Source organism: Neoarius graeffei, chromosome 3, assembly GCF_027579695.1.
Source record: "Neoarius graeffei isolate fNeoGra1 chromosome 3, fNeoGra1.pri, whole genome shotgun sequence".
Lineage (NCBI taxonomy): Eukaryota > Metazoa > Chordata > Actinopteri > Siluriformes > Ariidae > Neoarius > Neoarius graeffei.
In genome coordinates, this window is record NC_083571.1 from 58,913,363 (window position 1) to 58,938,134 (window position 24,772).

Consider the following 24,772-nt stretch of genomic DNA (forward strand, 5'->3'; position numbering starts at 1 on the left):
GGGGTGGGGTACTACAAATTTACCACCTCAACCTGCTTAAACTCTGGACTGAGGAGGTCCCCGTGGCGTTGGTGTTGGTGGTTCCGGAGAAGGCAGAGCTGGGACCGGAGGTTCAAAAGAGGGCATTGGCATCACGCACCTCTCCGGTCCCCTGTGGAGACCACCTCTCCCCGACCCAACTCACGGAGGTCGCCCAGTTGCAAGCCAAGTTTTCGGACATGTTCTCGGCCCTGCCCAGTCGCACCAACCTCATAGAGCACCACATAGAGACGCCCCCGGGGGTGGTAGTGCGTAGCCGCCCTTACAGGCTCCCCGAACACAAAAAAAGGTGGTTCGGGAAGAACTTGAGACCATGCTCGAAATGGGCATCGTCGAGGAGTCCCACAGTGACTGGAGCAGCCCGCTGGTCTTGGTACCCAAGGCCGACGGGTCGGTCCGGTTCTGTGTGGACTATAGAAAAGTCAATGCGGTGTCTAAATTCAATGCGTACCCGATGCCTCGTATTGATGAGTTGCTCGATCGACTTGGCACTGCTAGCTTTTATTCGATGCTGGATTTGACGAAGGGATATTGGCAGATCCCCTTGACTCCACTATCCCGAGAGAAAATGGCCTTTTCCACACCGTTTGGTTTACACCAATTCGTCACCCTTCCGTTTGGGCTGTTTGGGGCGCCCGCTACGTTTCAGCGGCTGATGGACAGAGTCCTCCGCCCGCACACCACTTACGCGGCTGCATATCTGGATGATATTATCATCTATAGTAATGACTGGCAGAGACACCTCGAACATCTGAGGGCCGTCCTTAAGTCGCTGAGACGGGCAGGGCTCACAGCCAACCCAAAGAAGTGTGCGATTGGGCGGGTGGAAGTACGGTATCTGGGCTTCCACTTGGGCAACGGGCAGGTGCGTCCCCAAATTAATAAGACCGCAGCAATTGCGGCCTGCCCGAGGCCCAAGACCAAAAAGGGGGTGAGACAGTTCCTGGGGCTGGCTGGCTATTACCGTAGGTTTATACCTAATTATTCGGACATCACCAGCTCGCTGACTGACCTCACTAAAAAGGGGGCACCAGATCCGGTCCAGTGGATGGAGCAATGCCAGCGGGCTTTTTCTAAAGTGAAGGCTGCACTGTGTGGGGGGCCACTTTTACACTCCCCTGACTTTTCTCTCCCCTTTGTGTTGCAGACCGACGCGTCGGACAGGGGGCTGGGGGCTGTTTTGTCCCAGGAGGTGGAGGGGGAGGACCGCCCCGTCCTGCACATTAGCAGGAAGCTGTCAGTGCGTGATGGGCGCTACAGCACGATTGAAAAAGAGTGTCTGGCGATCAAGTGGGCGGTCCTCGCTCTCTGTTACTACCTGCTGGGGCGCCCTTTCACCCTCTGTTCAGACCACGCGCCCCTCCAGTGGCTCCACTGCATGAAGGATGCCAACGCGCGGATCACCCGTTGGTATCTGGCACTCCAACCTTTCAATTTCAAGGTGGTCCACAGGCCGGGGGCGCAGATGGTCGTGGCGGACTTCCTCTCCCGTCAAGGGGGGGGAGTCGGCTGCAGGCCGGATGGCCGCCCAGCCTGAGTCGGGCGGTGGGGGTATGTGGCAGCGGGGGCGTGGTCAAGCGCCGGTCTGTGACAGGAGGGCGGAGTCAGGGAAGGTAAGTGGCAGAATCACTACACCTGACGGCAATTAACCTGTGTTTGTGTGTGTCTCCCCAGTGACCGCGCCCTATTTAAGGAGGGAGAGTGGGAGCGGAGGGGAGCTTCCCCGGACGAGAACACTCGGGTGTGTGTGTGTCTCGAACGTTTAATTGTCAGACTGAAAAGTACAGCAATAAAGCTGATATTTAACCCTGATCTCTGTCCTGCCGTCCTCTGTGCTCCACCCCCACGTACGGAACGTTTACAATTGTTAATGCTTAAAACTATTCCTATGCCATTCTTGAAGTCTTAAGGCATTTATAAACAAAAAGTGAGGCCATGGTTCTGTGTATATGCTTTAAGGGTCTGAAATTCTTTTCCAACAGTAGAGGCAACATGATCAAAATTACAGTCGAAATCAGAGCTCACAGTTTCCTGTGACCTGAAAGTCACAAAGGGTTTCAGAAAACTTAGGAAAACTTTGCCCAATTAATATAGGCTTGAGTATATAACGAGAAAGTCCTTGAATTGTCTTAAGGCCTGAAGTATTTTCTGATGACGCAGAGAAGAGTTCCTAAGAGAACGTTTGTTTTCCCAGCAAGTTTGTTAGACAAAGAAAAACTTGGGAAGTTGGGCGAGAAAGAGAGATACTGTTGAAGTCTGCCTCCTTATTCCTCATTAACACAGATCTCATGGTTCTCACCACCCAGCATGAAGCCACACTCACATTTATTTATAGATGTGTGAAGCCACACTGCGCAACCTCACCTCTGTCTGCAAACTGCGCTGCAACAATTCGGAAAAAATGTTCATCAACACTTATGTCATCCTCACAGTTGCTCTCAAGCCGTGCGGCATGTTTTTGCACCGTGTTTTCTGAATTCTGGGTGGAAAGAGGCTCTATTATAGTTCCATTTTGGTAGCAACCTTGATACACCTCAAGGAGCTTGTATAATTTTAGAACGCTTGAAAGAAATGGCCAAAAATGTGTGAGAATGCACATTCATTAATGGATATAAATGTATTTACTATGCTTTTACAATAAGATAAACATTTAAAGAAGCTTATTCCAACATGCTTTAGCTGTCATGTGCCAAAGGCATATTGGTCATCATCATCATCATCATTAAAGGAAACCCAGCTGATTGCACTAATTATTTCTCCAATCTGTGCTAATTAGAATCAGCTGGGTTAGTGCATGTTAGCAGGTTAGAACTCCCACTCTTTGAATGCAAGTAAACAAATAATTTGGCACCAACCTGTCATACAAGAAACAGCTCACAATATGTAGAGGCAAAGAACTCTCCAAGACCTTCACAACAAGATTGTTGAGCAGCACAGAAATGGTACTGGTTACCACTGGAGTTCTCAGCTCCTAAATGTTCCCGTAAGCGCCATCATGATCATTATCTACAAGTGGAAGGATCATCTTTTAACCACCAATTGGTGACACACAGGAGCTCCTCGCATGATTTCCAACTGGGCAGTCAGAATGTTAGTCAGAAGAGTAGCGCAAGAGCTATAGACCACTGGAAAAAAGCTTGAGTTGTCCAAGAAAGAACAACAGGCAATGCACTCCACAGCCATGGTCTCCATTCTTGAACACCCCAGAAGACTTTGCTTCTGAAGAAAAGGCAGGTTGAAGCTTGTTTGATGTTTGCTGCAGAAGATTTGGAGAAGCCTGTAAATTACTGGGAGAATGTCGTGTGCTCAGATGAGGCAAAAAATAAAATCTAACTTTTCAGAGTTTGGATTTGCATATGACCCTGAAAATATCATACCTACAGTAAAGTTCAGAGGTGGAAGCATAATGGTGTGGGGCTGTTTCTGTTCTCATGGGACCACCAGAATTTAAGTTATTGAAGGGAAAATGAATGTAGTCATGTACTGGAAAATGTCTGAGAAGAATCTGTTGCCATCCACTATAATGATGACAATGAAATGTGGGTGGACTTTTCAGCAGGACAGTGATACAAAACATATTCGAAAGGAGACTCTCAATTAGTTCCCCAGTGGAAGAAAATAAAGGTGTTGGAATGCCCCAGTCAATCACGACTTCTTCACCCATCCAGTGTGTTCTGGGTTGGGTCCCTTTCTGAGGGTTTCTTGGCTATGTAAGTACAGCCAGCTTAGCCACTCCTCTGCTGCACTACTTTTTGGTCATGTACAATTTAGAGCCACCAGTTAACCTAACTGCATGTCTTTGGACTGTGGGAGAAACTGGAGCACCCAGAGGAAACCCATGCAGACATGGGGAGAACATGCTAACTTCACACAGAAAGGCCCCCGTTGGCCACTGGGTTCAAACCCAGAACCTTCTTATTGTGAGGTGACAGTGTTAGCCACTACACCACCATGTCACCCCAATCACTACATTTAAACCAATAAAATAAAAATCTGTAGAATGACCTGAAGATCATGATTCACCATTTCATTCACTGAAGATGTAGAAGAATAAGCCAAAATCCCACTTGTACTCTGTGATAGATTGGTTTCTTCATAAAAATAAAGAAAATACATTGAATTAAATGGTGTGTCCAAACTTTTGACATATACTGTATGTAGAGCAGGAAATATACATCCATAACTCTGTCATTATGGCATCATGCCTTTTGTCATACGCCTTAATAAAAAAAATAATCAAAAAGTGCAATAATGTATCTGTATGTGTTTTTACAATTATTCTGGAAATCTCAACAGTGTTTAAAATTGTTCAGAAGTATTACATAAAGTTAGTTTAGAATCAGTCACTGTTTGTTCTAAAGGTTGTGTATTGCATGATATGGCATCACAATGATAGTGATGCTTGCTTTGAACAAGATTCATTATCAAGGAATTGTGTATAGCACACGATTAGAGCATTATCAGTCTATAAAATGCTTACAAGTGTCAGTAACAGCATTGAGAGCACAAGCTCAAAACAGCCTTCAAACATGGCCGCCACAAACTACAACTCCCAAGAACCACAGCACCCTCTGTCTCCAGCTTATTAAATGCACCTGTCTCTCATTATCATCATTATCAACAACCCTATATAAACACCAGTCTCACTCTCACAAGTATTGTTCAGTGTTTCGTTCCTGTCATTACCAAGCTGTTTACTTTCAGCCTGCCTTCTAGCATTCAACCTTTGTTTATGTTTACCTCAACTACGTCTCTTAGTCTTATCTATGTAATCCAGTTTGCCAATCGACTGCCAATTGCCTGTTTCTTTTATTATGCTTCTTGTCTACTATTTTGGCTCTGTCTACAATTTGCTTCTCCCGCTCTCCCCTGTGTGGCATCTATAAGTGCCTGCACCCTGACAGGATACTTCGCTGCCAAATGGATGCAGCAGAGGAGGTGAAGCAGACTTCCCTTAATGCTCAAGGGCGCCTCTTAGGAGAACACCAGCAGATGCTCAGTAACCTCAACACCAAGATGGCGCAGCTTGCTGCTGTGATGTGGCAGGCACTCCTAACATGCCCCAAAGCCGCCGTAAGCATCACAAAGCTCCTACTGTTACCTGAGAAATATGCCAGCGATGCTGCCAGCTGTAAGGGATTTCTTCTCCAATGCTCCCTTTATTTCTTATCCCTCACTGGCATTTCCGATGATCAAAAGGTTGCAAAGTTTCTCACATTGTTGACTGGTAAGGCTCTTCAGTGGGCAAGTGCTGTATGGGAGCACAGAGGTGAGCCCACTATGTCTTATGATTGTTTCCTGGAATTATTTAAGTGCATCTTCAATCATGAACCAAAGGGCATCGAAGTCAGAGAGAGTCTGTTGACCATTAAGCAGGAAAATAGAAGAGTCACCAAATACACTCTGGACTTTTGAACCCTAGCTGCTGGCAGTGGCTGGAATCAGCCAGCTGTAAAGGCTGCGTTTCACCAAGGTCTACACCTTGTTGAGTGAGTGTTGAGTGAGCTGGCATGTTAAGATGAACACTTAACTCTAGACTCTCTCATCAATCTAGCTATCTGATTGGATCATTTGATCAGCAGTAGACGAGCTTTACAAAATGCTGCCACACTGCCTCCAGCCTCTAACTCACCCATGCGCATGGCGGTATCTCAGGCTCATCTGAAGCATTCAGAGAGAGAGAGAGAGAGAGAGAGAGAGAGAGAGAAAAGAAAATGCAATGGTTTGTGTTTCTACTGCAGTGATCCTAACCATTTCATCAACATCTCAATTGTCCAGAAATTCAACGTGTCCATGAGCACCTTGCAGAGACCACTCAGCCTCAAGACCATCGACAGAGGTCCCATGGGGATGGACTCATCACCACTCGCACTAACCCTCTTCAAATTCAGGTGGGAGCGCTTCACTCAGAACTTCTTTTGCTGTATGTCACACTGACGGCACACCACGACATCATCTTAGGCTATCCCTGGCTTCAATTACATGATCCACTGATATCCTGGCAGCATAAAGACATTCTTCAATGGTCATCAACTTGTTTTCAAAACTGTCTGCTTTGTCCCCAACTAACCCTCTTGTCTACATCAGTGGAGAGTCCACAGCCTGACTCACTCGACAAAGTTCCTGAGTGTTATATGGACCTAAAGGAAGTATTCAGCAAGGGTAAGGCATGTGGCCTACCTTCTCACCGCCCATATGACTGTGCAGTTGATCTCCTCCCAGATACCACTCCTCCACGCAACTGTATTTATCCACTTTCCCAGACTAAGCAAGCAGCCATGGAAGAATATGTACAGGAAGCTTTGAACCAGGGGTACATTCAACCTTCTACCTCACCTGCATCTGCTTGCTTTTTCTTTGTGGAGAAGAAGGGAGGAGGTCTTGGTCCATGCATTGATGATAGGAGTCTCAACCAAATCACAATGAAATACCCTTACCCTCTTTCACTTGTACCTTCAGCCCTTGAGCAACTATGTTCCACTAGAACCTTCTACAAACTGGACTTACATAGTGCGTATAACCTAATCAGAATCAGAGAGGGGGACGGATGGAAGACGGCCTTCAGTACCACTGCTGACCATTTTGAATACCAGGTAATGCCTTATGGTCTTTCTTCGGCACCAAGTGTATTTCAGTGCCTGATCAACGATGTTCTCAGAGACATGTTGGGGAAGTACATCATTGCCTACACTGATGAAATTTTAATTTACTCCCTTGACAATGAAAGCCATCAAAAACTCATCAGATCTGTCTTCTCCCACCTCCTCAAAAATCACCTGTATGTAAAAGCTGAGAAGTGTGAATTTCATGTACACCAGATCTCATCTCATCTCATTATCTCTAGCCGCTTTATCCTGTTCTACAGGGTCGCAGGCAAGCTGGAGCCTATCCCAGCTGACTATGGGCAAAAGGCGGGGTACACCCTGGACAAGTCGCCAGGTCATCACAGGGCTGACACATAGACACTCACACCTACGGTCAATTTAGAGTCACCAGTTAACCTAACCTGCATGTCTTTGGACTGTGGGGGAAACCGGAGCACCCAGAGGAAACCCACGTAGACATGGGGAGAACATGCAAACTCCGCACAGAAAGGCCCTCGTTGGCCATGGGGCTTGAACCCAGACCTTCTTGCTGTGAGGTGACAGCGCTAACCACTACACCACCGTGCTGCCCACACCAGATCTCATTTCTAGAATACATTATACATTATCAGCACTGAGGGCGTCAGCATGGACAAATCTAAAGTCTCGGCCGTCACATCTTGGCCTGCTCCTGTTTCAGTTAAGGGACTACAGCGTTTTCTGGGCTTCGCCAATTTTTACTGGTATTTGATTAGGGGCTTTAGCACCATTGCTGCACCCCTGACCTCTCTCCTAAAGAACAGGCCTCGATGTCTCTAGTGGAATCCGGCAGCCGAGGAGGCCTTCAGAAAACTCAAGGCCACTTTCACCACAGCTCCCATACCTCAACATCCTGACCCTATGAAACCTTTTGTAGTGGAAGTAGATGCATCTGAGGCTGGAGTAGGGGGAGTGCTCTCTCAATGATTCGGGGAGAAGCCCAAACTGCACCCAGTGGCTTTCTTCTCTAAGAAGCTCACACCCACAGAGAGGAACTATGACATCAGCAATAGAGAACTACTAGCCATTAAGATAACCCTCAAAGAATGGAGACACTGGCTGGAGGGAGCCACACACCCCTTTGTAATCCTAACCTACCACAAGAACCTTGAATATCTCAAGAAAACAAAGCACCTCAACCCATGGCAAGCCAGATGGGCTCTGTTTTTTTACTCATTTTAAATTCCAGATATCATATCATCCAGGCATCAAGAACACCAAGGCTGACACACTTTCCAGAAACCACAGCTCCTCACCACACAACTTCAAACCACACCCCATCCTGTCACCTGAGTGTTTTGTTCAGGCCATTACCTGGGATTTAAATGAAGAAATCAAAAGATCTCAACTGCAGCCACCTCCAGAGAGTTGCCCCCCCAACCTCCTTTATGTCCCACACAACCTCAGAGGCAGACTCATCACTTGGGCTCATGCATCCCCCACCACAGCCCAGCCCAGTAGCCAGCGTACACATCAGCTACTTAGGAATAAATATTGGTGGGGGGATATGCTGACCGAAATCAACCACTTTGTCTCCTTATGCTCAGAGTGTGCACAAGGCAAAGTACCATGAACCCCACCCACTAGAAAATTATGCCCCCTCCTTGTACTTCTAAGACCCTGGTCACACCTGGCCATTGACTTCATCACTGATCTTCCACCCTCCCAAGGCAACACAGTTATCATGGTCATCATCGACAGGTTTTCCAAGGCTTTCAGATTCATCCCATTATCTGGTCTATCCATGGCTTTCCAAACTGCCAAACTTATCTTCCACCTCATTTTTAGATATTTTGGCATTCTGGAGGACATTGTCAGCGACTGGGGCCCCCAGTTCATTTCCAGACTTTGGTTATGCTTCATGGAAAGATTGGGAATTTCAGTAAGTCTTACCTCCAGCTACCACCCGCAGTCCAACAGTCAAGTCAAATGGGCCAACCAGGAAATAGGGTGCTTCCTGTGAATCTTCTGCATGCTGAACCAGGGGGATTGGGCACAATTCCTTCCATGGGCCGAGTATGCACAGAACTCACTCAAACACTCTGCCACTCAACTAACCCCATTCCAGGGCATGCTCGGCTACCAAACCCCCTGTTCCTATGGGATGATGCACCCATCCAGGTACAAGCAGTTGACACCTGGTTCAAGCAGAGCCAACAGGTATGGGAGGTACACCAGAGAATAGAAACAGTCAATGCTAAATACAAGCAATACGTTGACAAATACAGGAGCAAGAACCTGGAATACACTCCAGGAGATCGGGTATGGGTCTCCACAAGGGATCTGAAAGAACCCAACACATAAAAGAAGCTACAGGCTCACTATATTGGTCCATACAAGGTTCTTCATCGCATCAACAAAGTCTCGTATAAACTAGAGCTCCACCTCACAGCTGAGTTGCACCCACTTTTTACGTCTCCTGTTTGAAACCAGCAATCCAGGGCCTACTATCAGCTAACACTCCCACCCAAGAGCCCCCCCCCCCCTTAAAATTTGAGGGGGAAACCATCTACTAGGTAAAGAAGATCCTGAACTCCTGATGTAGACAAGGACAATTAGAGTACCTGGTAGACTGGGAGGGCTACGGACCTGAGAAGCAAAGTTGGGTAGGTGCAAGGGACATCCTGGACCCTCTCCTGATACAGGAATTTTATAGCCAACACCCCAGCAAGCCGCCACCAAGAGGGAGAGGACGTCCAAGGAAGAATGTTGCTCCCAGATGGAGCTCCTCAGGGGTTCTGTCAGTAACAGCTTTGAGAGCACAAGCTCGAAAAAGCCTTCAAACATGGTCGCCATGAACTACAACTCCCAAGAACCACAGCACCCTCTGTCTCCAGCCTATTAAATGCACCTGTCTCTCATTACATAGCCAAGTCTAAGAGATGTGGTCAAGGTAAACTTAAACAAAGGTTGAATAATAGAAGGCAGGCAGAAAGTAAACAGCTTGGTAATGACAGGAAGGAAACACTAAGCACTGAGTATGTGTGTGATATATATATATATATGTTAGTGGATATAAAAAGTATATACACACCCCATGAAAATGATAGGTTTTTCTGATGTAAAAAAAAATGAGACCACGATAAATAATTTCAAAACTTTTCTCACCTTTAATGTGACCTATAACCTGTACAATTCAACTGAAAAACAAACAACTCTGTTAGGGGGGAAAACAGAAAAAAAAAGTACAATAAGTGCATAAGTGTGCCCACTCTTAAACTAATACTTTGTTGAAGCACCTTTTGATTTAATTACAGCATTCAGTCTTTTTGGGTTCGCACCTGCCATCAATTAAAATGACTCTGATTAACCCCAAATAAAGTTCAGACATATACGCAGTTGCATCCTCCAACAAAAGCCATGGTTCGCAAAAAGCTTACAAAACATCAAAGGGATCTCATTGTTGAAAAGTATCAGCCAGGAGAAGGATACAAAAAAATTTCCACGGCATTAGATATACCATGTAGCACAGTGAAGACCGTCATCAAGAAGTGGAGAAAATATGGGACAACAGTGACATTACCAAGAACTGGACGTCCTTCCAAAATTGATGAAAAGACAAAACGAAAACTGGTCAGGGAGGCTGCCAAAAAGCCTACAGGAACACTGAAGGAGCTGCAGGAATTTCTGGCAAGTACTGGTTGTGTACTACATGTGACAACAATCTCCCTTATTCTCCATATGTCTGGACTATGAGGTAGGGTCAAAGAAAAACATCCAGGCCCAGCTAAATTTTGCAAAAAAAATACATCAACTCTCCCAAAAGCATGTGGGAAAATTTGTTATGGTCTGATGAAACCAAGGTTGAACTTTTTGGCCACAATTCCAAAAGGTGTGTTTGGCGTAAAAACAACACATACCCATGGTGAAGCATGGCGGTGGCAGCATCATGTTTTGGGGTTGTTTTTCTTCAGCTGGAACAGGGGCTTTAGTCAAGATAGAGGGAATTATGAATAATACTAAATACCAGTGAATTTTGGCCCCAAACCTTCAGGTGTCTGCTAGAAAGATGAAGATGAAGAGGAATTTCATCTTTCAGCATGACCATGACCCCAAAAAAGCTTTGAAATGGCCCAGCCAGAGCCCAGACCTAAATCCAATTGAAAATCTGTGGGGTGAGCTGAAGAGGGCTATGGACAAGAGATGCTCTCGCAATCTGACAGATTTGGAGCACTTTTGCAAGGAAGAGTGGGCAAATATTGTCAAGTCTAGACAATAGGCAGGCTGATAGACTTCAACCCAAAAAGACTGAATGCTGTAATTAAATCAAAAGGTGCTTCAACAAAGTATTAGTTTAAGGGTGTGCACACTTATGCAACCAGCTTATTGTACGTTTTTAATTTTTTTTCTGTTTTTCCCCCCCTAACAGGTTTGTTTGTTTTTCAATTGAATTGTACAGGTTATAGGTCACATTAAAGGTGGGAAAAGTTTTGAAGTTATTTATCGTGGTCTCATTTTTTTTACATCAGAAAAACCTATCATTTTCACAGGGTGTGTACACTTTTTATATCCAATATACATACATACCTACAGTACATACATACATACATACATACATACATACATACATACATATATAAAATAACGTCTTCAGGATGTGTGTTCATTTATGGATATTTTTGCAAGGGCATTTACAAACTGGCTACCTTTGGCTACCAACAAGAAGAAGCCATACACTGTGAACTTTCTTCACCTTTGGTCACCTTTGTCGTCAAAGTTTTTCTTAAAAGTGACCACATATGTCACCAAGCATCAGGTGATGAATCCAGTATAACATTGTCTTTAAGGTGAAGCAATTCCCAATGTTTAGGACTTCCATCCATGTGGACTGTCCTGTTTATCCAGTGCCATCTTGACAGGTTGTACTTCATGCCAACACTTATCTGTCCTCCCTTTACCACTCCTCAATCCCCCACTCCGTAAGGTAGAAAATAGCATGGAGGAAGCACTCTAAATGGTGGTTGGTTGGTGGTGAGGGTTGGGGGTGTTTTTCTTTTCTTCTCACTATCTGAAAAGGGTGTTTGCTCTTTTGTGTCTAGCCATATTCTTAATCAATCCAGAGTCCAAGGGCACAATGAATTCGAGCTGATAAGTGCCTCATCTGTCAGGCATTAATACTCAGATTCTGCGTTTACAAATGATGGGCAATTTTGGTCAACAGTTTTGGTAAGCTGGAGATAAAAAGCTACATTTACGTTTTGTTCTAAGTCAGGAAGGCGTATGTATTAATGCAAATGTATTCCTTTTTGATGCTTAGCAGTGACACGTCACTTATCTTTGAAAGTGAGTGTGGCACAACTGCCTTGTTCGATTTCAATACTCTCACAAATAAATCAACAGAATTCAAAACACTTCTTGTTTATTAAAGCATACAGATCATATAGGACATCAGAGGGGATCTGGCAGATCCTTCTAGGCCTTCAGAGAAGGCCCAAACATACAGTGGGGCAAAAAAGTATTTATTCAGCCACCAATTGTGCAAGTTCTCCCACTTAAAAAGATGAGAGAGGCCTGTAATTTTCATCATAGGTACACTTCAACTATGAGAGACAGAATGGGGGGAAAGAATCCAGGAAATCACATTGTAGGATTTTTAATGAATTAATTGGTAAATTCCTCGGTAAAATAAGTACTTGGTCACCTACAAACAAGCAAGATTTCTGGCTCTCACAGACCTGTAACTTCTTCTTTAAGAGGCTCCTCTGTCCTCCACTCGTTACCTGTATTAATGGCACCTGTTTGAACTCGTTATCAGTATAAAAGACACCTGTCCACAACCTCAAACAGTCACACTCCAAACTCCACTATGGCCAAGACCAAAGAGCTGTCAAAGGACACCAGAAACAAAATTGTAGACCTGCACCAGGCTTGGAAGACTGAATCTGCAATAGGCAAGCAGCTTGGTGTGAAGAAATCAACTGTGGGAGCAATTATTAGAAAATGGAAGACATACAAGACCACTGATAATCTCCCTCGTTCTGGGGCTCCATGCAAGATCTCACCCCGCGGGGTCAAAATGATCACAAGAACGGTGAGCAAAAATCCCAGAACCACATGGGGGGACCTAGTGAATGACCTGCAGAGAGCTGGGACCAAAGTAACAAAGGCTACCATCAGTAACGCACTACGCCGCCAGGGACTCAAATCCTGCAGTGCCAGACGTGTCCCCCTGCTTAAGCCAGTACATGTCCAGGCCCGTCTGAAGTTTGCTAGAGAGCATTTGGATGATCCAGAAGAGGATTGGGAGAATGCCATATGGTCAGATGAAACCAAAATAGAACTTTTTGATAAAAACTCAACTTGTCATGTTTGGAGGAGAAAGAATGCTGAGTTGCATCCAAAGAACACCATACCTACTGTGAAGCATGGGGGTGGAAACATCATGCTTTGGGGCTGTTTTTCTGCAAAGGGACCAGGATGACTGATCTGTGTAAAGGAAAGAATGAATGGAGCCATGTATCATGAGATTTTGAGTGAAAACCTCCTTCCATCAGCAAGGACATTGAAGATGAAATGTGGCTGGGTCTTTCAGCATGACAATGATCCCAAACACACCGCCCGGGCAATGAAGGAGTGGCTTCATAAGAAGCATTTCAAGGTCCTGGAGTGGCCTAGCCAGTCTCCAGATCTCAACCCCATAGAAAATCTTTGGAGGGAGTTGAAAGTCCGTGTTGCCCAGCGACAGCCCCAAAACATCACTGCTCTAGAGGAGATCTGCATGGAGGAATGGGCCAAAATACCAGCAACAGTGTGTGAAAACCTTGTGAAGACTTACAGAAAACGTTTGACCTCTGTCATTGCCAACAAAGGGTATATAACAAAGTATTGAGATGAACTTATGTTATTGACCAAATACTTATTTTCCACCATAATTTGCAAATAAATTCTTTAAAAATCAGACAGTGTGATTTTCTGGATTTTTTTTCTCATTTTGTCTCTCATAGTTGAGGTATACCTATGATGAAAATTACAGACCTCTCTCATCTTTTTAAGTGGGAGAACTTGCACAATTGGTGACTGACTAAATACTTTTTTGCCCCACTGTATGTTATATTTAATTTCTTTCATTCTTTAATTGCTTTCATTCTTTCAAAATTTCATTATAATTATTCTCTTCTAATTCAAAATTGGCCTAATTTTCTATCAGATTTACTTCAGAAATGAAAGGGTCACTGTCCTGAAAACATTAATATTAGCGTTATCCAATGAGATTTTTTGTTTGTTGTCTCTAGGCTGAGAGAGTATAGAGCTGGCTCACTGATTGGTTAGGACTTCATTGCCAGGACAGAAGGCCATGGCAGTGTATGTTTATGAGTTAAGTGACAGATGAATTAACCAGTCAGGTTTTGATAAGTTTTTCGGAGACCAATTTGAACAGAATGGATGAAATGGACAGATATGGACGAGTGATGTGGATGTTCAAAGACTGCGTCTGGAAAGACCAAACAATTTATATCTTATCGACATTCAGCTCCCTGAGACAGCACAGGCCTCGATTAAGGCCTTTGCTGAGACAACATTTCCCCCTGAAGGTCACTGCTGGGAGACGCTCTCGCATTCCTCGCATTCCTTCTTCAACTTTCCGCAGTCACCATTTTCACCCCCAGTGTGACAAGCGGGTGCGTGACCAGTGCCTTCATGGCTGCAGGAGCGGACGGCTGCTTGCTTGCGCTGGGTTACCTCTACCTCCTCCCTTACCCCCTCAAGTCCCGTGTTTTAAAGTGTACTTGTGTTATTGTGTGCTTATGCAGAGGTTTTTAAATGTTCCCACACTGTACTCCTAACAGGAGCATAGTGGGGGTGTTCTTTTTTCCTCATCTCTCCTTATGTTATTATTGTGTTTCCTTTTCTTTTATCCCTGTCTTCCTGTCCTGTTCCCCCTCTGTAAGGACAGGTTGATGGTCAATTTCACTGGCAACAGTGATAATAAAGGGTTCATTCATTCATTTGTAGTGGGAGGGACCAAAACGTTATCGCCCTTTGCTCTCTCGAAGGCCACAGCTAGCTTAACCATGAGTTGGCGCCGTCAGCGCAGCAGTGAAGTAACCTTCCAGCCCATGTAGTGAATGTTAATAAAGCGGTCAAACCAGTGGTATCGAGAGCAAATAACTTGGGCTAACGACCGAGAAACTGAGATTTCTGTCTCTAGACTCTTCTTCCACGCACACTTGCCACAGTATTTTTCACTCATTCTTAAGTATTCATTTTCCCATGTAATTTATTTAGTTACTTTTTAAATCAACATTGATAACTACACACAACAGAGCTACTTAGCAGCCTGCTGCTAATCCCTTGCAAAATCCTTTGCCCTGTTGCTTTTTGATGTTTCTGGCTAAGTTTTGGTTGAGTTGAAGTCCCAGCTCTAATAGTAACAGTTCGCCATTGTAATACATACTTCAGAGGACTTACAGTCTAGACCAGTGGTTCTCAATCCTTGTCCTTGACTGCTCCTCTGCATATTTGTGCTTTCCTTTTGAAGGGTGTATTAATTAGGTAATTAGTTAGAAATTATGTTTTCAAGCGTAAAAAAACAAACAAACCCAGAAATGATCTTCAATAAAATTTACAGCAAATATCAGAAAGGGGACTATATATATATATACATATATGATCTCAGTGACTGACTGTCACATTATTTTTGGTGCCAGATGGGTTGGTGTGAGTGTTTCAGAGACTGATCATCTCCTGGGATTTTCACAAACAACAATCTCTAGAGTTTACACAGAATAGCATGAAAATATAAACTACAAAACATCCAGCGAGGTTCTGTTCTGTGGGTGGAAAAACCTTGCTGATGAGAGAGGTCAGAGAAGAGTGGTCAGACTGGCCAGAGCTCACAGGAAGGCTACAGTAACTTAAATAACCACTCTGGACAACTGTGGTGAGCAGAAAAGCATCACCCCACACCCCAGTCCCCAGATCTGAATCAAATTGAGCAGGTAGTATTAGAACATAGTATTTTTTTTGATGTAGACATGCCCAAGTTATATTTTAACCGCTTATAAGGTTGAATAATTTTCCTATAATAGCATGATCCTCATGGTTTATTTCTTACTTATAACTGTCTGAGAAGTAACAGTGCCTGGTACAGTGTTTTCATTTATGATAGGTAGTGTCAACAGTGATACTAATACAGGAAAGTACAGAACCAAAAAAAACCCCCTCTAAACCTTGAAAGAGAAACTTGAAAGAGAAAAACTTGAAAGAGAAATGTAGGCTTTGTCACATGATGTTGCATCTTTTCCATATTTAACAGTGACAGAAGGTTTTGTTTGGCAGTGGGAAAGGTGGGAAGGGTGTGTGACAGAAAACAAAAGAAAAGAGTCTGAAAGATGGGGGAGTTTAGCGAGATTAGTCACTGCTGGGCAAACGTCCATAGTGAACTAATAAAGAGAGAAACAGAAAGAAAGAAAGAAAGAAAGAAAGAAAGAAAGAAAGAAAAAGAAAGAAAGAAAGAAAGAAAGAAAGAGTGAGAGACCTGCTCTTACAACAGAGAGATCTTTAATTAGAACAGAAATAAGGCCCTTTGTTACTGGAATTATGCGGGTTTTTTTCTTTCTTTCTTTTTTCACACAAAATGAGTTGCTTGTTTATTAAGTACACTGACCATGTAGCCACACTCACTGTCTGTTTTATTAAACACTTGTACTTTTAGGAAATATTAGGAAATATCACAACATTGCTTATTATTATTTATTCTTAGCACTTGCTGAAAATAATTTGTAATAATTAATAATAGTTATACTGCGAACTGGCCTAGTGGTTAGTGTGTCCACCAAAGACCAAATACCAAAGACCATTATCAAAATGGTCTGCCATCACCTACTGCCATCTGGTGAGGCACGCCGCAATACAGATGTGAATAGGGAGTCAAACTCTCTTGGTTACTACAGGATCAGCCCCCCACTGTAACCCCAGCTATGTAATAGGCAAGAGGCCGAGGGCTACTGAAACAGAGATCAACACTGCCCAATGCACCTCAAGGTGCATATGGTTAGTGCTGGGACAGGAGACTGCCTGGGAAGATCAGGTCCTGGCACAGGAAGGGACTTTGAACTTTGAATGATAGTTATATTTTTACATTTAAATCTAACACCGTATCCTCCTTAGCAAGATGGTCTGAGAGGAATAGAGTGATCTTTGTTAGTTAGCACAAGTTAGCATAACAGTTTCATAGCTCAATACAGAACCAGCTAACTAACTAACTAACTAACTAACTAACTAACTAACTAACTAACTAACTAACTGATTGATTGACTGACTAACTAACTAATTAACTACAAGCCCTGGAAATAATAATGGAATCACCACACTTAGAAGATGTTTACCCAACTCTTTAATTTGTAGCAAATAAACAAATCACAGATATGAAACAAAACAATTTTTGTTTTGTGTCAAACAAATAAAATTACAACCCCTTTTCCAAAAATGTTGGGACGCTATGTGAAATGCAAATTAAAGCAGAATGTGATGATTTGCAAATCATGTAAACCCTATATTTCATTGAAAATAGTACAAAGACAACATATTAAGTGTTAAAACTTCATTTTAACAGATTCATATATCAGTAGTATCAGTAATATCACTTGCAAAATATCTGCATACTCATACTGTCATTCTGTGCTCACTGTTGCTCATATTTATATTTATATTTATACTTATTTATATTTACTATTTCATCTTTGCACTATGCACCACATTGCACCAAAAGGGAAAATCCTTTCTGTGATGAACAGCTAAAATCCAGATTCATATATAAGTAATATCACTTGTAAAATATCTGCACACTCATACCATCATTCTGTGCACACTGTATACTTTATATTTATCTGTAGGTGCAATTAGTAATTAAGTGATCAATCTCATTAAATCAGTCTCATTAAATATTAAATCAGTCTCATTAAATAATACCTTTAATTTTGATGCTTAATAATAAATTATCAAATAGCTAAATTATGGTATATTCCAAATTATTATGATCACTTACCATATTACACAACCTATATGCACCTTGGAATTCTTTGAGGTTGGGTGACTTCAAGGAGTATGGAAACAACACAGACACAGTTTAACAGAATAATTTAATTTATTATAACAAAGATAAAAATGAATAATAACAGTTGAAATCTTCAGCAAACAGTGAGGTATGTATGTGTGTGTGTGTGTGTATTAAAAGGAAATTAAACATTAAACATGAAACATGTAGTGTGGGTGTAGGGCCTTCTGGCCTACAACGAAGGAGTTAGCTTTGAATGCTGGCTAGGTGTGTGTGTGTGGGGGGGGAGTTGACCACGTGTTTCTAAGTAAAACAAGGGAGTTAGCTTTGGTTGCTAAGACAAAGGAATGCTAGCTAGGTGTGTGTGTGGGGGGAGTTGACCACGTGTTTCTAAGTAAAACAAGGGAGTTAGCTTTGGTTGCTAAGATAAAAGAATTAGCTTTGTGTTGCTAGCTAAGGCAAAGGAAGGCTAGCTAACATGTGTTTGTGTGTGAGAGGCCTGGTGACCACGTGTTTCTAAGTAAAACAAGAGAGTTAGCTTTGGTTGCTAGCTAAGGCCCAAGGGTCCTACCTCGTGGAGTTAAGACAAAAGGTGTGTATGCGAGTGTGGAGGAGGACCACCATGTGTTCCCTTGAGACAATACCCTTAGCCCTGTATGCTAATGGGACAAAAGAATTAGCCATAGGCTAATTTCACTAGCTTATAACACTACTGAATCCACTGAAATCTTGATACGGTCAAAATGTGTAATAAGGAAATTAAGGATGTTAGTAAGGAATAGAGAAGCATGCACAGCCTATCTATTAAACAATTGAGAGATTAAAACAAAATAGAACAATCATCAATTCAACATGCTGCGTGTCTACAGTGTAAACAATTAAAACGTTCCTGAGTTCAAATTCACACTACTTCAAAAAAAAAAACCCAACTAATTCCTAAGACTAGTTTTTATGCCCAAAATGCCAGTCTCTTACTTCAGTATCTTGCCTCTATCGGAGGATTATGAGAAGATGTTCTGAGACTTTTGGAGTTTCACCGTTGTGAAGGCCTCCGTGAAGCACAGAGAATTCTTTGGTCCAACGCGTGGTCACTCGTGATGAAAAGAAAGTCTCTGATCAGACAATGTGTACACGCTTTAATCAGAAGGATCCGGTCACTTCTAATTTTAAATTAACTGCTTGGGCTGCAGTCCGTACATACATATAATGAATAACTGAAAACCGGTTGTAACTCAATCTGAGTTTAAAATCGTGCGATTCTAGAATCTACCGTGGCCAAAGGTGAAAGAAAAGCACGAAACTCTGATTCTTGAGGAAAAGAAAAGACGTCTTTATCTGGTTTGCTCTGCAGAGCGAATCTCTTTGTACGTGCAGACAGGAACCGTCCAGACAAGAGAGAGAAGGAGCGGAAACGTGTTCCGTTACTTATGGCTTCAAAGAGGATGTGACGTAGGTGATCCCGCCCAGGCGTGACGTAGGTCAACGCGGAAGCTGGTGATGGGAGTTGTAGTCCTAAAAGACAATAATGGTGGTACCTACATATCTATTCCATACTTGACTTACTTGGATTACTTTGCACTATGCACCTATTGCACCATTTATTTTCTGTTTGTTTTGTGTATACGCTTTTTATCTGTTTTGTACTATGAGAGCTAAGTGAAACCGGAGTCAAATTCCTCATGTGTGTCAACATACCTGGCAATAAAAGTGATTCTGATTCTGAAAACTGAGCTTTAAAAAAAAAAAAGTGCTCATTTTGAATTTGATGCCAGCAGCATTTTGAATTTATTTTTTTCCCCGTTTCCAGTTGAGAGTACGCTGTGCACATTCTGGCTGCTGCTTCTCACTGGAGCTTTTTATTTTATTTTGTTTACTCTTTTGTTTTTCTTTTTTGTGTTTGTGTAGTTTGATGCTTGTTTTTTTGTTTGAGTGTTTTGTCTGCCTTTTGTGGTGTAGCTCCGGACCCTGTTTTAGGCGTCAGCTCCCTCCAGGCCTTGGTTCGCCATAGGTGATGCCTGTGCTCCTCACTATGGACTGCAGTGAGCTCATTGCTCATTTTAACACTGGGGTTGTCCAGCGCTCTATGCGGTGGTGCTTTTGTGCTTGGTGCGGTGTTCTGAACGATGTTGCTCAATGGCATTGCAGAGGCTGTGCAGGCAGTTTGGGATATACCAGTGCTCTGTGTGGCAGTGCTTCTGTGCTCGCTTTGTGGATCCATGGTGCAGTGTTCCAGGTGGTGTTGGTAGGCGGCGTCACGGCAGCTGTGCAGGTGGTGTGGGACTTGTTTTTGTGCACCTTTTGATGGGACTGTGGCTGCTACACCATTGGAATGACATCCTGACCTTTATTTGGTGGACTCCCCCCCCCCCCCCTTATAATAAAGTGACCTTGGGTATTGAGAAAGGTGCTATATAAATGTAACTTCCTCTTCTTATTATTATTATTAAATTTGGGACGAGGCAATAAAAGACTGGAAAAGTCGTACAATGTTAAAAAAAACACAAGGTGGAATGCTAAAAAAAACCCTAATTAAGTTAATTGGCAACAGGTCAGTAACATGATTGGGTATAAAAAGAGCATCCCAGAGAGGCGGAGTCTCTCAGAAGTAAAGATGGGGACGGGTTCACCGCTCTGTGAAAGATTGCCTGGGGAAACAGTGGAACAATTTAAGAATAACATTCCTCAATGTAAAATTGCAAAGAATTTAGGGATCACAATCTATGGTACATAATATCATAAAAGAGTCAGAGAATCTGGAGAAATCTCTGTATGCAAAAGACAAGGCTGAAAACTGACATTGGATGCCTGTGATCTTCAAGCCCTCAGGTGACACTGCATTAAAAGCAGACATGTGTCTGTAGTGGAAATCACTGCATGAGCTCAGGAACATTTCAGAAAACCATCGTCTATGAATTAAAACCATGTATAAATAATATCTAGGAACAACCCCCTCTCCCACTCTCTGGGCCCAAGCTCTTTTATGATGGACTGAGGTGATGTGGAAAATTGTCCTGAGGTCTGATGAATCAAAAGTAAAAATGCTTTTCAAAAATCATGGACACCATGTCCTCCAGGCTAAAGAGGAGAGGGACCATCCGGCTTGTTATCAGTGCACAGTTCAAAAGCCAGCATCTAGTCTCCAGTTGGTCTCCTCAGTTCCTAAATGTTTACAGAATGTTTTTAAAAGTAGAGGTGATGCAACACAGTGGTAAACATTCCCCTGTCCCAACTTTTTTGAAACATGTTGCTGACATTAAATTCAAAATGAGCATATATTTTTCAAAAACCAATAAAATTTCACAGTTTCAAGACTGGATATGTTTTCTTTGTACTATTTTCAATGAAGTATACAATTTCCATGATTTGCAAATCATTGAGTTCTGTTTTTATTTATATTTTTCATAGTGTCTCAACTTGTTTGGAAACAGGATTATAAATTAAAGATAGTAGAAGAATTATGACCATAAAAATGGCATGAGAGTTCAAGCACTCAAGGTAGACTTGGAAAATAAAGTAAAATAAAATAAAAGGCCATTATTTCAATGGACCAGAGTCATTAAAAAAAAATCACACCAATGTTTGTTGGCTTGTGCCTTCTTCAGGGTGTGGAGACACAGAGACAAATAGAGTAATTAAAGTTGCAGGATTTGAAATTATTTTAATTAATGGCATTTTTTCCCTCAGATGAAGTAGAGGAAGAAATTATGGAATCACTTAATGTTGAGGGAAATAATTATGGAATCACTAACAAAAAAAACAACAAAAAAACAAAAACACAATTACTTTGTTGCTCCTCCTTGGGCTTTTATCCATCCATCCGTTATCTGTAGCTGCTTATCCTGTTCTACAGGGTCACAGGCAAGCTGGAGCCTATCCCAGATGACGATGGGTGAGAGGCAGTGTACACCCTGGACAAGTCGCCAGGTTATCGCAGGGCTGACACAGAGACAAACAACCATTCACACTCACACCTACGGTCAATTTAGAGCCACCAATTAGCCTAACCTGCATGTCTTTGGACTGTGGGGGAAACCGGAGCACCCGGAGGAAACCCACGCAGACACGGGGAGAACATGCAGACTCCACACAGAAAGGCCCTTGCTGGCCGCTGGGCTCAAACCCAGGACCTTCTTGCTGTGAGGTGACAGTGCTAACCACTATACCACCGTACCTTGAGCTTTTATGATCGATTTAATTCTTTGAGGCATGGAAAATAAAATTCTCCATCAAGATGGTTCCAACTTTCTTGATAGATTGCTTTGCAGGATAGAGCCTTATAATGGACCATTTTTTTTTTTATATTTCCATCATAAATTTTCAATCAAATTGAGTACCAGACTGTTTCCTGCCCATGTCACTGAGTTCATATGCCTATCCTGAAGAAAAGCTTCACCAATCTTTGCTTTGTAGCAAGATGCATTATCATCCTGAAAAATGATTTCATCATCACCAAACCTATTTTCTACTGATGGAATGAGGAAAGTGTCCAAAATTTCAATGTACACCAATGCACTGACTACTGAGGTAATGAGTGATATCTCCCCTGGTCCTTTACCTGACATGCAATCCAATGTCATAAACGATTGTGGAAATTTGATTGTGGAAATTTGATTGTTTTCTTCAGGTGGTCATCTTCATATGTTACATTAGAACAACACCAGACAAAAGTTCGAGTATCTTCTCCTTGGTCAAAGCAGATTCATTATTCATCACTCAATATTACTTTCATCCAATCATCCAAACCCCATGATGTTTCTCTTTAGCCCTCTGTGACCTTGTTTTCTTCTGTTTAGGTCTTCCTGCTAGTTTCCTTTGGCTTTTCTATACGCAAATCCCATTTCCTTCAGCCGATTTCTTACAGTTCGGTCACAGCAGGGGCGATTTCTCAGAGAGAACAAGGGAAGCTGAACTTCCCCTAAAATTCTCTCCCCAAACTACAGCATCTATGACGTTGAATTCTCATTAAAACAATAACTTGCATAACATAATATATGCCCAAGATTGTATTTACGTTCATAACTATCCCTATGTCATCCTGTAACTTATTTGAGTGATGTCTGATGAACTTGCAGCTCGCTACGAGAATCACCTTTGCTGGCAGCCGGGTATCCGTTGCAGTCTACGAGATGGCTCTGAACAGCCAATTTCGGCTAGTTGTTATTGGTTAAAATCGACAAAATTGTCACTTCCAGGGAAGCCGGGTATCTCTGGGGGTAAACGGGACATGGGAGGGCCAGGAAGCCGGGCTGATAAAGGATTATTGGAGGTGGTGTTTGAAAGACATGAGGAGGGCGGTTGATGTACTTCGGTGTCGGTGAGGAACACGGTAAGCATGATCAGTCAGTCCCTAGCGGATGTCGAGAAAGTGTAGTCGTGTGCCAAAGTGCTGTCCGAATTTCTTTTCATATAAACGTTTCTTCTCATTGATGTCTCTGTACATTACTCTGTAAATAAATGTAAATATTACTCGTTGTGCTCCGTTAACTTTCATCCATTCTATCAGTTTGATCATTCGTGAATTCACTCGTTTATTTCATTTGTAGTTCAATCAACGTGGTTGTAGGCTAGCTTGAGCCTTATTGGGATCTGCAGTGCTAGCTGCTAACAGCTGGTATCTATCTGCTATAATGGCAAACATCATGGACATGCTTTTGTCAAAATGTTTTGACACTCTGCCATATGAGGAGAAAGTGAGAATTAAAGAGTAAGGCAGACCAAAGCCCAAGCTTAATCTCATTCAAAAATCAGCAGGTCATAACAGGTCTTTTCAGGTGTCTTGGTATGAAAATGTGAACTGGTTGACTGGGTCTCCTGTGACTAATAAAATGTACTGTTGGCCATGTCTTTTGATGAAGCCCTCTCAGGGAAATTTAGTTTGGTCAAAAGATGGGTTTGGGGACCTGGTGAATTTCAAAAGGGCTTGCAAAAGGCATGAAATGAGCAATGAGCATGTCACTTCATGTGCAAGACTTCGCTGTCTGGGGAGGGTCAGGGTGGAACATGCCATCGATGAAGGTGCTCGTATAAGCACAACCAGCTGGTATGACAGGGTCACAGACCATTTTCTGGAAAAGGAGCGGAGGGCAGAATTTGTGTATAAATAGTGTGCATCATATAATGTTCATGAATCTGGTGTGTATATTGTTCAGTAATGTTAAGAGAATGGTGGGCTCTGTGTTATAGGTTATACCTGGGTATAATATTCAAGGTTCTGTGTGTTGCATAGCCTACCTGGTTATGAATTTCCAGACTGTGTTGCAGAAGATGTTCAAGGATGTGTTGCACAGCTGGGTGTTGTGTTAAAGACTCTGTGTTGCATATCAGGGTATGATGTTCAAGGCTCTTCATTGAATAGCCAGTGATTTTTGGATGTTTGATATTTTTGATTAAGGATATGAGGCACTAGCCTGGCAAGCCAGACTATAACATGAAATGTACAAGCAAAAATACTTTCTGCCACTAGGTGGGGTTGTCTAGTTCACTATGCTAATGGGGCACACCTTTCTATGCTTTGATATCCGGCCTACAGGTTTTAAGATGAATGCGTAAAATGGGCTTCCCCTGTTTTAAAATCCAGCAGCCGCCACTGGGTCACAGATATCGACTCCTGTTTCTGCCCATTTGGTTTCCATTTGTTTTGTTGTGCATTTTCTATTTTCAAGGGATATTGCTTTGAGTTTTCTATCCTGACACTTTGATATCTTTGTTGGTCTACCCACATGGTTTCCTTTTATAACCTTGCCAACTTTTTGTGTATATTTGTACCAAATTTTAGACACCACTGACAGGGAGCAACCAACATCATTTGCCAGACTCTGTGCTGGATTTCCTTCTTGTAATCCTTTCTATTGTTTTAACTGAGAGCTTTCTTATTGGAGCCATGTTTCATTTCAATTAGCCAAGATCAACAGCTTGTCTGTAGAATTACTTGCATTTTTCATTTGTGCTAGCAGTGCTGGCACAAATTGTTATTCTCACTCAGGATCTTTCTTCTTCTTCTTCTTCTTCTTCTTCTTCTTCTTCTTATCCTAATATTTTTAGGATGCTATTTCTCCCTCAGTTTTCAACCAATCATCACCAAATTTCACATGCAGAATACCTCTGGGCTGAATTA